The sequence below is a fragment of the Macaca nemestrina genome, chromosome 6 (genome assembly GCF_043159975.1).
Source record: "Macaca nemestrina isolate mMacNem1 chromosome 6, mMacNem.hap1, whole genome shotgun sequence".
NCBI classification, from domain to species: Eukaryota; Metazoa; Chordata; class Mammalia; order Primates; family Cercopithecidae; genus Macaca; species Macaca nemestrina.
The window spans coordinates 103,308,297-103,322,028 of NC_092130.1; the positions used below are offsets into that span (position 1 = coordinate 103,308,297).

At 44.1% G+C, this 13,732-nt stretch overlaps 1 protein-coding gene across 3 annotated transcripts in view; it reads right to left on the reverse strand.

The window, feature by feature from the left end:
* The window catches only part of LOC105475154 (Rho guanine nucleotide exchange factor 28), a 311,081-nt gene extending 303,199 nt beyond the window's left edge, over window positions 1–7,882 (reverse strand). Inside the window, exon 1 of one of the 3 annotated variants that reach the window (XM_011730182.3) lies at window positions 7,757–7,882. The gene's annotated coding sequence lies outside the window, so the exon portion shown is untranslated. Of the gene's footprint in view, window positions 1–7,385; window positions 7,401–7,756 lie in introns of those variants that run through there. The other 2 variants (XM_071098819.1, XM_071098818.1) reach the window with 2 other exon arrangements.
* Window positions 7,883–13,732: the final 5,850 nt, after the last annotated feature.

Sequence of the window (13,732 nt, forward strand, 5' to 3'; positions counted from 1 at the left end):
CCAGGCACGGTGGCTCATGCCTGTAGATCATGCCAGGTAGATCACCTGAGGTCAGGAGTTCGAGACCAGCCTGGCCAACATGGTGAAACTCTGTCTCTACTAAAAATACAAAAATTAGCTGGGCATGGCGGCACGCACCCCTAATCCCAGCTATTTGGGAAGCTGAGACAGGAGAATCGCTTGAATCCAGGAGGCGGAGGTTGCAGTGAGCTGAGATCACACCACTGCACTCCAGCCTGGGTGATGGAATGAGACTCTGTCTCAAAAAAAAAAAAAAAAAATTTAAAGCTATTGTTTATTGAGGAGTTATTCTATCTTAGGTTCAGTGCTAAACACTTTATATAAACTATCTTATTGAGTCCTTTTTACAATCTTATGAGAGAAATAGACAAAAACTGAGGCTAAAAGTTTAGGTGACTTGGCCAAGACAAGCTAGCAGCAGCATGCCATGAGTCTCCCCAAGTCTCTCTGACCTGCAGCTGCTAATCTTAACCATGAGCTATCACTCCTTCCCTAGAAGGAAGGGGGCCAGATCTGTGTTCTACACCAGAGGTCCCCAACTCCTGGGGCCACAGACCAGTACAGGTCCATGGCCTGTTAGGAACCAGGTCACACAGCAGGAGTTGAGCAGTAGGCAAGGGAGTGAAGCTTCATCTGTATTTACAGCCGCACCCTATCGTTCACATTACTGCCTGAGCTCCACCTCCTGTCAGAGCAGTGGCGGCATTAGATTCTCATAGGAACGCGAACACTATTGTGAACTGCGCAAGGGATCTAGGTTGTGGGCTTCTTATGAGACTCTAATGCCTGATGATCTGTCACTGTCTCCCATCAACCCCAGATGGGACCATCTAGTTGCAGGAAAACAAGCTCAGGGCTCCCATTGATTCTACATTATGGTGAGTTGCATAATTATTTCATTATATAAAATGTACAATAAACATAATGCACTTGAATCATCCTGAAACCATCCCCCTCACCCAAGTCCATTGAAAAATTGTGTTCTACAACACCAATTCCTGGTGCCAAAAAGGTTGGGAACTGCTGCTCTACACTGTCAGATAGCATCTGGAAGAATTACATTTTAAAAAGAAAATAGCGAATTGGAATATGTCCAACATTCAGGTTTGTGAAAGGATTCAAAATCATGTCACTTAACAAGGGCTGAAGAAATAGATTTTTATTTTCCAACCTCAATAAAAGAAGACTTGAAGACAGGATATATAATTAATTTTTTATGGCCTGGCGCGGTGGCTCAAGCCTGTAATCCCAGCACTTTGGGAGGCCAAGATGGGCAGATCACGAGGTCAGGAGATCGAGACCATCCTGGCTAACACGGTGAAACCCCGTCTCTACTAAAAAATACAAAAATCTAGCCAGGCAAGGTGGCAGGCACCTGTAGTCCCAGCTACTCAGGAGGCTGAGGTAGGAGAATGGTGTAAACCCGGGAGGTGGAGCTTGCAGTGAGCCGAGATCCAGCCACTGCACTCCAGCCTGGGTGACAGAGCCAGACTCTGTCTCAAAAAAAAAAAAAAAAAAAAAGAATGGCCTCCACACAGCAGAAATATGACAAACTTAGGATGAGGGAGAATTGTTTTTAAAAGCCTAAGCTTTCCAAATAGATGGATTATCTTTATGGCCATGAGGTCCTCATCACTGAAGATATTCAAGGACAGACTGGTCAACCATTTGGAGATAGGCCATGCAGGGGAACTGTGCACCTTCTGGAGACTAGAGAAAAACTTTTAGGCTTCTTTCAATCCAAAGACTCAGATTTTAATCAAGAATTTCATTCATTTCCCCATGCAGGTTGATACAATTTCCTGAGAGGTCCATGAGGTCTCCCATTTACATCTGTGAAGGACTGTCTACTTCCTGAGTAAACTTTGCCCTTCTCCCCCTGCATCCCAGTGTTTTCCAACACAATCCACATCAGATACCCAGTAGTCCTTGCAGTGGTGCTGTAAACAAGGACTTGGGATGACAGTTAGCAAAATAACTAAATAACCAACCAACATGTGTATATTCTGCTTTAAGCACCCTACAAAGTAGCCTAAATCAGGGTCCCTGTCATTAATGGGCTACAGTCATGATGTAAAGTTGAGACTTATATACAGGAACACACAAAGAACCCAGGGGCAGGAGGTAAGAAATGAGAGAGTGATAGGAGTTCAGAAGGGAAAGCAGCACAGTTGCTACTAAGTTAGTTGAAGGTTACAGAGAGAAAGTGGTTTAAGCTGGGCTTTGAGGAATGCAACACATGTTGGCAAGGGAGAAAAAGGGGCCCACTATGAAAAAGTCAAAGAAGTTAGAAACACACGTGTTCCATAGGCAGTTACTAGTACCGGCTAACAGAACTGGAGAGTTCACAAGGGGGAAACAGCAGGGGACAGTTGACACACCACCAATAGCATAAAAGTAACACCATGAGAAATAGCAGGTGTTACCCTTTCCCTAGGCACTGTGCGATGTAGGAAGCCAGAAACACCTAAAGATTAGGAAAGTAGCTATCAAACCCAGCTGTACGTTAGAATCGCCTCTTTAGAAAATGATGCTAGGTCCACTTGAGAGATTCTGAACCCAGGTGGTTCCAGTGAACAACAGGGCTTGAAATCCTGGGTTAGAGGCTCAACGTAAAGAACCCATAGTCAGTAGTCTCATTAATCACTGAACATCCCCTACCTTTCAGAACTCTAACACCTGATCATACAGCAAACCAGGAGGCTGGTGAAGCAAGAAAAGGAGAAGCACTGTTGACAAAGAACCAGTGACAATGTACAGACAATAAATCAGGGTCTTAGTGGGAAAAGACAAAAATATAAGCCCCCGAGGGACTTTGTCTGAACCATCCAACCCAATGAAAACCTCTTGCTTTTCACCATACTTAGAAGTCCTTCATGAGACTTCTTTGCCTGATAGAAATTATTTTTATCATAAAATTAAACCATCCACTTGTCTTTCCTCTTTCCAGAACTGTACCACCCCTCTTCTACATGAGGGGTTCTTCAGAAGAAGAGGACTAGGGCAGCCATATGGCCGACACAAAGGATCTGGACTTGCATGTCTGAAATCTCTTTGGACTAAATCCAGGAAGATAAGTCCAAGTCATTTCACCCTGATGACTGGTAGTCAAGGAGAGATAAAGTAATAAGAGTGACAGCTCATCATCTATTCAAATGCCTGTTGCAGGCACAATGCTAACCTTGTAGACAGTACATTTCTAGTAGTGTTGACCAAGACAAGTAAAGCAAATTGACTAATACATCACATTCAAATTCTACTCATCACGACCGAGTAGAATGTTAAAAAATGGGTTGCTTTTAGAGACCATCCAGTCTAATCCTTTCCATTTTACTGAATGAGGAAACTGGGACCAGAAAGGGTTCCAGAAGGAATACTCACTCAAGGTCATAAAACTGGAAAGCCAGAGGACTCCATCCCTTCATCCAACTCCCAGCCTAGGGCAATTTCTCCTGGGGTCACACTGACATCTCACTGCCTTCTGAAAGCTGAAAAACCTGCTACCCCTTTCATTCTTTTTAAATGGTTATTTTCCATTTGCTATAACTACAATCATCACTTACTCTCTGTCAGGCACTACCAGGAGGGTTCTCTGTAAATTAAATCACGGAGTCCTCACAACAGTTGAAGCAGGTTACTATTATTATCCGCATTTTACAAACGGAAAAACCTGAGGTAGAGAGAGGTCACATAGCCAGGGCAAAGCTGGGGCTATTTAACCCAAACAGTCTGGCTCCAAAGTCCACGTTCTAAACCACTTCGTGAGAATTTATGAAATATAATTTCTTGAATTATAAAATGATAGAAGAAAAGGAGTAAGCCTTAAACACAAAGGGCATGGTCACTAGTGTTTGATAATGGATTGAAGAGCTAAACCATAAATGTCATTAATAGATGCAATATATACTTCATCTATTTATTAAAGGAATGCATATATATATATATATTTGAAGCATATTAACATTTCAAGTGTATATTTTTTTAAGGCACAATGATCATGTGCACAGCCATCACACAAAGCTTGTAACTTGAAATAGGCAGAATGTTATTTCCCTGCTGGTTTTGGAAGGATCTCTTCTGAACAGGCTACTATGGAAAGCAAAGCCACCACTGCCGATTTCTGCCTGTTGGTCCTCATTCATAGATACGTTTTCATCTGCTCTTAAGAGAACATCACCTATATGTTAACTTTCTACAGAAATCAAACCTCGAGTTATTTATAATTGAGGCAAAGATTAAACCAAAACAAAAGAAAACACCTCTGAAAATTAAAATACATTTTTATACAAGTGTTCAAAACCAACATCACTGGAACAAATGCCCACTATTCAATTATATACTTTTTTGCTTTCTCTCATTAAAAAATGATGTCAGATCTCATTATCTTGGTTATCCAAGAGAAGAAGTCCAGGAGCAATAATGTTACAAATAAGCAAATTACTATTGTGCCTAAGATCAAATTTCAAAGGAAAAATGGAAGTCAATTAAGAAGATGCACTATCGCATAAAAAAAAAAAAATAAGTTACATGACTTATTTTGCCAGCCAAATGTCTTTAATTTTTTTTTGAGACAGGGTCTTGCTCTGTCACCTAGACTGGAACGTAGTGGCACCATCTCAGCTCACTTCAGCCTCAACTTGCCCAACTCAAGCTGTCCTCCCCCATTCAGCCTCCCAAGTAGCTGGGACTATAGGCACACACCACACACCACCATGCCTGGCTAGTTTTTGTATTTTTTGTAGAGACAGGGTTTTGCCATGTTGCCCAGGCTGGTCTTGAACTCCTGGGCTCAAGCAATCCTCCCATCTCAGCCTCCCCAAGTGTTGGGGTTATGGGTGTGAGCCATCACTCCCACCCTGGCCAGCCAAATGTCTTAATGTGGAGTGTGCAAAATTCTACTCTGAAAATGCAAAAGACCCTAAAAACTCTAAAGCCGGAAAAGTGTCACCTTCAACATGGAATCCAAAGATCAGAGAATCAAAGCAAAGAGCAGTCCTGGGCACATAGTAAGCCTTCAACAAATATTAGTTGAATGAATGTAAATGAAGAACATGTTCAGAAAGAGAGCCCCATAATAGAGATTGTCAAAATGGCAAAACAGTAGAGTGACACTGTTTTGGGCTTCTGAGAACTTCCAATACCATGATAATAACAAAAGAACTAAGGGTCACAGAGACTGGACAAAATGACAGAGTGTCATCCAATCAGAGCAAAATGTTCTGTGATACAGGACCTGACCTACACTTCTTAAGCAAGAAAAATATCTCAAAGCCCCGCTTTGCCTAAGTAAGAGATGTGGACTCAAGCTGGACAGGGTGGCATATTTACAGCACAACTTTAGCATGGCAGAATTCCCTGAATTTGGTGCACTTCAAATGTAACACTGTTTTTACATCCTCAGTAGGAGTTGCCCAGGTTGACCCACCTCTTCATAACAAATATTTAAGGTTATGGGTGGGGGCCAGGGGCAGGGGGGAATCCCAGAGCTACTCTGCTTCACTAAAAGCAACATAAATACAAATGCAATTACACAAAACCCACCCAAACCAGATCTGTCATATCTGATTAGTGAATAAAAGCATAATAAAATTATAGTCAGCCTAGGTAATTTAGGTGACTTTTCCAACATTTATATCATGAATCTTTTTTGAGGCTTTTCCAACATTTATATCATGAATCTTTTTTTCTTGGAATTCAGCCCTTGGTCATAAACTGGCAGGACTTGTTGGAGCTTGGGTACCAATATAGTGGTGTACAGAATGTTTAATATAAAAGTAATAGTATGTGCTGCAATTTGTTTTAATACCTACTTAGAACACATAGTCTTTTCTCACAGGGCATACTAAAGGAGGTCATGTATCAGAGCTCACCTGAAATTCCTGCCCAATTTAAGTCTTAGCCACAAGTGCAGTTTCTTATAACACAATAAGAAAAGATTCCAAACATGATTTAAAAAAAAAAAAGCATGAAACCCACCCAAGTGAGTCTCCTGAGACATCTCATAGAAACTTAGTTATTAACTACTATTTTCTTCTGTACGTTTAAGCGTTTATAAACTGCTTAAAAGACAATTGGGTACTTCAGAGGAAAGTCTAATGACACGCCTGTTATACAACCTGTTCTTAGCTGGCCAGATTGTGTGGTTTTGATAAGGAAAAAAAAAAAGAAACAGTCAACAGCAGAACAAACACTGATTCTCTGTTCACCATTCTCCCCTTACCCAAGACATTCATCTGAGTCACACTATAGCTAGCTCTGTGCCTCAGTTTCCCTAACCATTAGCTATAATATCTGATGCTAGCCAAATTCCTATTTGATCAAAGTTAATCAGCACAATAATCACATACAAAGTCCACATCAGACATTACATTGAAATACTATGTTGTATTAAAAATTCCAAAGGGTTTTGCAGATTCATCTCTTTTCTCCAAATATTCCAAAGGGGTTACTTTGGACTATTAATCAAGATTAGGCAAATACCCATGTGCTTTAAGAATGTGTAACTAAAAACCCAGGACAGATCTGGAGAAACCTTCCCAGGTTTCCCAGAAGTTACCACTCTGCTTGGATTGTCATGTACAAAGTAGATGCCACAGAACCTAACAAGGGCAGGTCCTTGATTTGTTTTTGCAGCAAAAACAGGATTTCACTTACCCCTGACAGCTTCAGGGCTTAGGAACACGAGATAACAACGCTTCAGAAAGCCAGGGTCCCCATGGAATCCCAAATGATCAGTTCTTTATAAACGAATATTAAAGACCTTACTTTCTTTGGTATTTTGCCCAATTGGTGTGGTCCGTGGTGAACCTCTATAACTCCTGGTGTGGGGAGATTTGTGGAGACGCAGGCCGGGGTCTAGGCGGGAGAAGCTGCTCAAACACAGATGTTACCACTGTTTCTCGGCCCACCCAGTCAACCAATGCGGGGACGCTGTGGGCCTCTAGAGATGGATTCTTTCTTAGAAATCTAACTGGTCTCTGGGAAACCAGAGCTGGGTTTCCAGGGCCGCCTGAGCACCCATTTTCCATACAGCCCTCGACCCAAATGGTGCCTTCTTGGCCAAACACCCGCCTGTCATTCGGAAACCCTAAGCACGGGAAGGCTGTGGCACCACCACATACACCCCGGGTATTTAAGGGGAAACAAATGCATAAAATAAGCGTAAGGAGTCCCACATAATTCTGACCGCCTTTCCCAACCAAGGTAACTATAAATGCCTTTTGAAACACAGCAAATGCTTCCACACGAGTAAGTGGTAGTGCGTGTGTCCTGAGCTTGCGCTCCGTCTGCATTCTGCGGTCCTGGCCCTGCCAAGCACCCTCCGCCCCGGAGCAGAAGCATGGATGGGAAGGACGGACACCAACTCTCGACGCTCTCCCTTCTCCACCGCAGGAGCGCTGTTTATTTCCCTGGCTCCCGAAGGACACTGGCTGGGCTTTCACCCGCCCAGCCCCCAGCTCTCAGTGCGCCCGAGCGACCCCGCGCTCCGCAGCTGCCGCCGCCGCCGCACGAGGCTGCACCGCCCTCTCCACTTGTTGCCTCTCCCAGGAGAGCGAGAGGCGGCGCCCAGCCCTCGCGCCGCAACGCCTGCAGAGCTCCCGGGTCACCTCTGCTGACTCTCGCATCCCTGGGGACCCTGGAGAAAGTGGCCCTGCGGATGCGAACTCAGGTGGGCAAACTTTTCCACCCAGAGCTGCAGGGAAACGCAGACCATGGAGCCCCAAAGAGCATTTACCTGCAGCGATGGCCCCGCAGCCTCCAGAGCCCAGGCGAGGCGCTGCCCCCGCGCCCTGCCCGAGGGCGCCTCGGAACGCGCCCCCCGCCAGCCGCCGCCCGGAGTCCGGAAGGCTCTACCCGGCGATGCCAACGCCTGGCGGCGGCAGGACTGAAGCCAGGCTTTAGGGGGTGGAGCTGCGGCCGCGCGCCCGGGCCGGGCTGGCTGCGCCCTCAGCGGGTGACGCCCCCGCCCCCCCCGCGCCTCCCCCCTGCCACTGGATCCCCGCCTGCCCACCTCCCGGCCCGGCTCGCGGCGGCCGCATCACATGGCGAGGCCCGCCCGCCTGCCTCGCCCGACACCGGCTCCAGGAGGAAACCTGAAGCTGCCCCGACCGCGCTGTCTCCGCCAGCCCCCTCCCGCTGCGGGGCGGCGGCCGGTGGCCTCGGCTTCCCTCCCCCGGCCCGGAGCTCTGAGGCACGGAGGCTGGCGCGGACCTGCCGGGCCACAGGAGGGCCAGTTGCGCCCCGGGCGCCTCCACGCCTCGGCGCCTCCCGAGGAAGGCGCTGGGCTGCCGGCTCGCAAAAGGAGTTGTGCCAGGCCCAAGGGAGGCTCAGGGTGTTCCCAGCCAAAAGCCACCACACCCGTGACATAATACGGCCCAGGTCTATTACAATAGGAAATATTATTTTTAAAAACAGCATTTGCCCTCTATTTGAAGCTCATGTTCCCCCGCCGAGCTTTGCAAGCTGCGATTCCCTTCGCGTTTATCCACGCAAGTGGCTGCAAGTCTTAATTCAAAAACGTATGAAAACCATAACCACTTTTACAATGAACAGCAATGTGAAGGGGACTCCCTTATCCTCCAAAGCGGTTTTCCTCTTAGATGTGATGACAACCCCAAGAGCAGAAGCCAAGCCTCTTCATCAGTCAGGCTTTCATCATACAGACTTAAGACCATTGTTACAGCTTTAAAGGTACAATTACCGATCTGAGTCTTCTGTGGCAGGAAGTGTTGTAGTTAAGACTATTTGTAAGGAAATTAGTATTGAAATATAAAGTTTCTAATAAAATTTATAAAATCACCTTGAGTCTCTGCTTTGTTTTTCCTTTTAAGACTGGCTACCCACAGAACCATAACAAAGGTGTGGCCCGAGGAAGCTGGCCACCAAGATACCAAGCCAGAAAGGAGCCCAGCTCCCAGGCTGCCACCACTTCTCTTGGGCCTGGGCCTTTTCTGTCTCCCTTCCAGCCGCCACCTTCCCCAGCCCACCTTGCTGATAGGAATGCTGAGAAAGGCTGAGATTAGTAAGAGAAGACCATCGTGTGTCTGAATGGCCTTAGCCCTGTTCCAAGGCAAAGTCTACAACTCCTCCTTGGGAAAAGGGCCCCAACGTTGGCATTACGCTGCTGACCTGGGCTGTCATCCCAGCTGATTCCACCGCTCAGCCCCACAGAGCTGTGAATTCAAGGCCTGGCCTCAGGCGCTGCCACAAAAAAAAAAAAAAAAAGAGTTCCTGCTCATTGTCAAGGTACACAAGATAAAAATAAAAGCAGTAGCCGGGCGGCGTGGCTCAAGCCTGTAATCCCAGCACTTTGGGAGGCCGAGACGGGCGGATCACGAGGTCAGGAGATCGACACCATCCTGGCTAACACGGTGAAACCCCCGTCTCTACTAAAACAATTTAAAAAACTAGCCGGGTGAGTTGGCGGGCGCCTGTAGTCCCAGCTACTCGGGAGGCTGAGGCAGGAGAATGGCGTAAACCCGGGAGGCGGAGCTTGCAGTGAGCTGAGATCCGGCCACTGCACTCCAGCCCGGGCGACAGAACAAGACTCCGTCTCAAAAATAATAATAATAATAATAACAGCAGTAATATTCTTTTCAAAAATAGAAAAAATTTCGATCGGGACGTGGTGGCTCACACCTGTAATCCCAGCACTTTGGGAGGTTGAAGTGGATGGATCACCTGAGGTCAGGAGCTCAAGACCAGCCTGACCAGCATAGTGAAACCCTGTCTCTACAAAAACACAAAATTTAGCTGGGTGTGTTGGTGCGGGCCTGTGATCCCAGCTACTCGAGAGGCTGAGGCAGGAGAATCGCTAGAACTGAAGATGAACTAAATCAACATGCCAGACAAAAATGATTTTCAAACTCTGATGAATAAACATGGTGATGTGTTAGAAACCTTTGTTGTTATTGTCCTTTTTCATATCACTAGTACTGAATCTCTATTTTTTTTTAATTCTGGCAGGTATGTATATGTTTTTTTAAAAAACTAGAAAATGTGGAAAGAGGAACAAATATTATAAGAAGTTATCCCCAAGTCCCTTCCCCACTAAAAAGAAAGAAACCAGCAAAACTAGTAATTGTGAAACTCTTACCACTAAGGACATACAATGCTAGCTGCAGTTTTCTTGCCTGCTCTCAAGCCCCGAGCTTGATCAATATTTAAATAAGTACTTGGCTTTCAACTTCTCTAGGTTCAAATATTAAGCAAAGTGTTTGCTCCAGCAACCTTAAAAGAAGCCGTGACTGTCTGAGGCAGGAAGCTATCAGTTGTGTAAATAACCCTTTGCATCTGATTGATTTCACTGCTCCAGATGTAGGTCACTCAGGACATTGCTGGCGCTAAGCTTGGCTGGGACAGCATTTGTTTTGAATTCAAAGACTATGTATTCTCTACAGACAAGGGACATTCAGGCAGCAAGAAACCAGGCTGACCATTCAGTTGGGGAAATTCTAACTTTCATGATAGTGAGTATCATGCCAATGTCCTAGCTCAGCTCTGTCTTTTCTAGAGATTCAATCCCCATTCATCCTTACATACTTCACTCCAGATAGACCTCCTCCATAAATCCTTACATTGTCCTGGTTTCTGCTACCCTCTGAACTTTGGCAAAGCATAATGGCCTTACTACATAGTGTAGCACCTGATTATATTAACTGTCACATGTTGGACAACTGCAGGCTCTTACCCTCTCTTCAACTTGAAATTCAAGGACAAAGCCTGTTCCTCACCCCTGTAATCTTCACAGTCCCAATGCAGGGCACTTTTGGAGTATTTAATATTTGTTTTTTAGTTGAACTATCACATCCATTATGCAAGAAGAAAACTGTCACCATTTTCAAACTTTAATGAACTATAACCACTGCTAATTATATTATGTATTTAATTCTTTCCTGGCCTTTATTATATTTCCTTTGTCAATAATTCTCAAAAATTGAATAATTGTAAATCCGATGTTTAGCCATGTGAGTTAGGAAATTACTAGTGTTTCTTAAGTGAAAGCAAGATACTAGAAAATGGTAGATTTAATAGGAGATGAACAAACTCTGGAATAGAAATAGGATGACCTTGGGAAGATACAACCTTTCTAAGCCTCCATTTCCTCATCTGTATAACGGGCATAAGAATAGCATCTACTATCATTGTGAGAATTACGTGACTGAAAGTGATTATAGGACACACAATAAGGATTCAGAAAATGGTGGCAGTTAATCTTTTAGTGTATGGATGTATTAGGAGAAGACTTCAGAGCTTTGAGATAATTAATAGGGCATGGCAGACCCCAAGACCAGAAATTATTTCTGAATTATAAACTTGGGTCTCCAGCCTAAGAAGGTTGGAGAACACAGAGACGAGTCCAACATGATTAAAGCCAGGGGACAGATCTCATGGGGAAATCCGCACAGTAGTTCTCATTCTGGCTACATATTAGCATCACCTGGGAAGCTTTAACACACTCTTGATTCCCAGAACTCCAACCTCATCAATCATTCGGAATCTCCAGAAAATGGGGCCCATGTATTGGTCATTTCTGAAAGCTCTCCAGGTGATTCCAATGTTCAACCAAAGTTGGGAACCACTTGACTAAAGGAACTGAATGTATTGCCACTGGAGGAGGGTGAGGATTGCCCTCAATTATATGAGGTTAAGGGGAATCAGCTCTTCCATTTCTAATGTTATACCATCAGGTTTAAGTTGCCTGTGAGCAGGGCTTCCGTGTAATCTGCACATGAGTCACTTGTTTGTTAAAATGCAGATTCTGACTTCGTATCAGGTGGAGTCTGATATTCTTCATTTCTGACAAGTTTGAGTTGGGGCTGAGGCTACTGGTCTGTGGACAATACTCTGAGAAGCAAAATATTAGAGAGATTTAGAGAGAAATATTCAGATTTGTTACAGGAGGAGTCTTAACATCTCTGAATATTTTTAGTCAATTGGTATTTATTGAGCACCAACTATGCACAAAATTAATATTTTGCAATCTTTGAAGAAAATAATAGGTTGTTTTTAGCCAGTTTTCAGTATGAGATCTTCCCTAAAGGGGCAACTTACCTATCAGGTATCGCAAGCTCAGTGCCTAAGGTCTATAATACTTCTAGGGGCCAAAAAATATTTTAATTTCTTTTAAAATCCAAAGAGAAAAATGAACTTTTAGGTCAAAGGAAATGTTTTAGTATTTTCTATTTTAGTATTAATACTAAAAAATATTTAGTATTAATATATTTGTATCTATAACAATGCAAGAGTGAAATATAATTTTTATTTACATTTTTATTTTTCTGCAGGAAGGGGCATATGAAGGCAAAAGGGCCCAGAGCCTACAAAAGTCATCATGCAGCTATGTTCTCCAAGTCCATATTAGTCTCAGGTATTTTCAGGAAAGCACATGGAACTCATTGTGGCTGATACTTTCACATTGATATTTGTATGAGCAAAAAGAAGATATTGGGGAAATTATAAATATGCCTTTTGAGTGGAGCCAGCCCAATAATTATGAAGAGTTCAACAGTTTTCATGTGTGCAATTTGGAAACACTGGGGATGCTCCATTGATGAAACGTTGTTTCTTTTCAGCTGATTCCTTAGGGTCTAAAATTCTATCATTAGAGATTTACTCCACCTCCAGAGCCAGTCTCTAGAGATTCACAGTATTGAGACCCTTCCTTTGCATATTGACTTTTTTTTTTTTTTTTTTTTTTTTTGAGACAAGGTCTCACTCTGTCACTCAGGCTGGAATAAAGTGGTGCAATTGCACCTCACTGCAGCCTCAACTCTCAGGCCCAAATAATCCTCCCACCTCAGTCTCCCAAGTAGCCAGTAGCCAGGACCACAGGCATGTGCCACAAACCTGGCTATTTATTTATTTATTTTTGTAGAGATGGGGTCTTGCCCAGGTTGGTCTCAAACTCCTGGCATCAAGCAATCCTCAGTCCTCCCACTTCCGCCTCCACCTCCCAAAGTGCTGGGATTACAGGCGTGAGCACTGCGCCAGGCCTGACCTTCTTTTAGGTGCAATTTTTTTACCCTCTAGAGCCAGGCCCATACCTCAAGAACTTCTCAGGGGATTCACTCTGAAAAGAGGAAAATATAATAATGAGATTCCATTTTATAGGAAACACCAATTCTATTCAGTTCCTAAATACTGAGATGTGGCCACTTGTAGCTAAAGAACATCACCATCGTCACTGCTCAATGTAGTAACCCCAGCGAAAATTACTGACTGTTTTACTCTCCACTATAACTATTAGCCTCATGTGGCTATTTAAATTTATTAAAATTAAGTAAAATGAAAAATTCATTTCCTCATTGCAGTAGCCACATATTGAGTGCTCAATAGCCACATGTTCCCATTGGACAGCACAGATCGAGAATATTTCCATCATCAGAGAAAGTTCTGTCGCACAGTCCTGTTTCAAAGGGCTTTGGGTAGAGAGGGAACCACCCTTCCTGGACATCCTGAAATGCAAGGGTAGTTTGGGAAGTATTTAGACTCTAGCCCAGATACATTTTTTTTTTCCACCTGTCAACCAATCCATAACTATATAGATAATCAGTTACTCTGCTCCTTTCTAAACCTTCCAAACCCAAATTTCTAGGAAACCAATTTTCAGCTTATATCTCCTGGCCTTCAAGAGAGCCAGACCTTTTTGACTTGTGAAGGGCCAATAACTACAGAGGTTTTTCTTAGGATCTAGAACAGTCTTCATCTC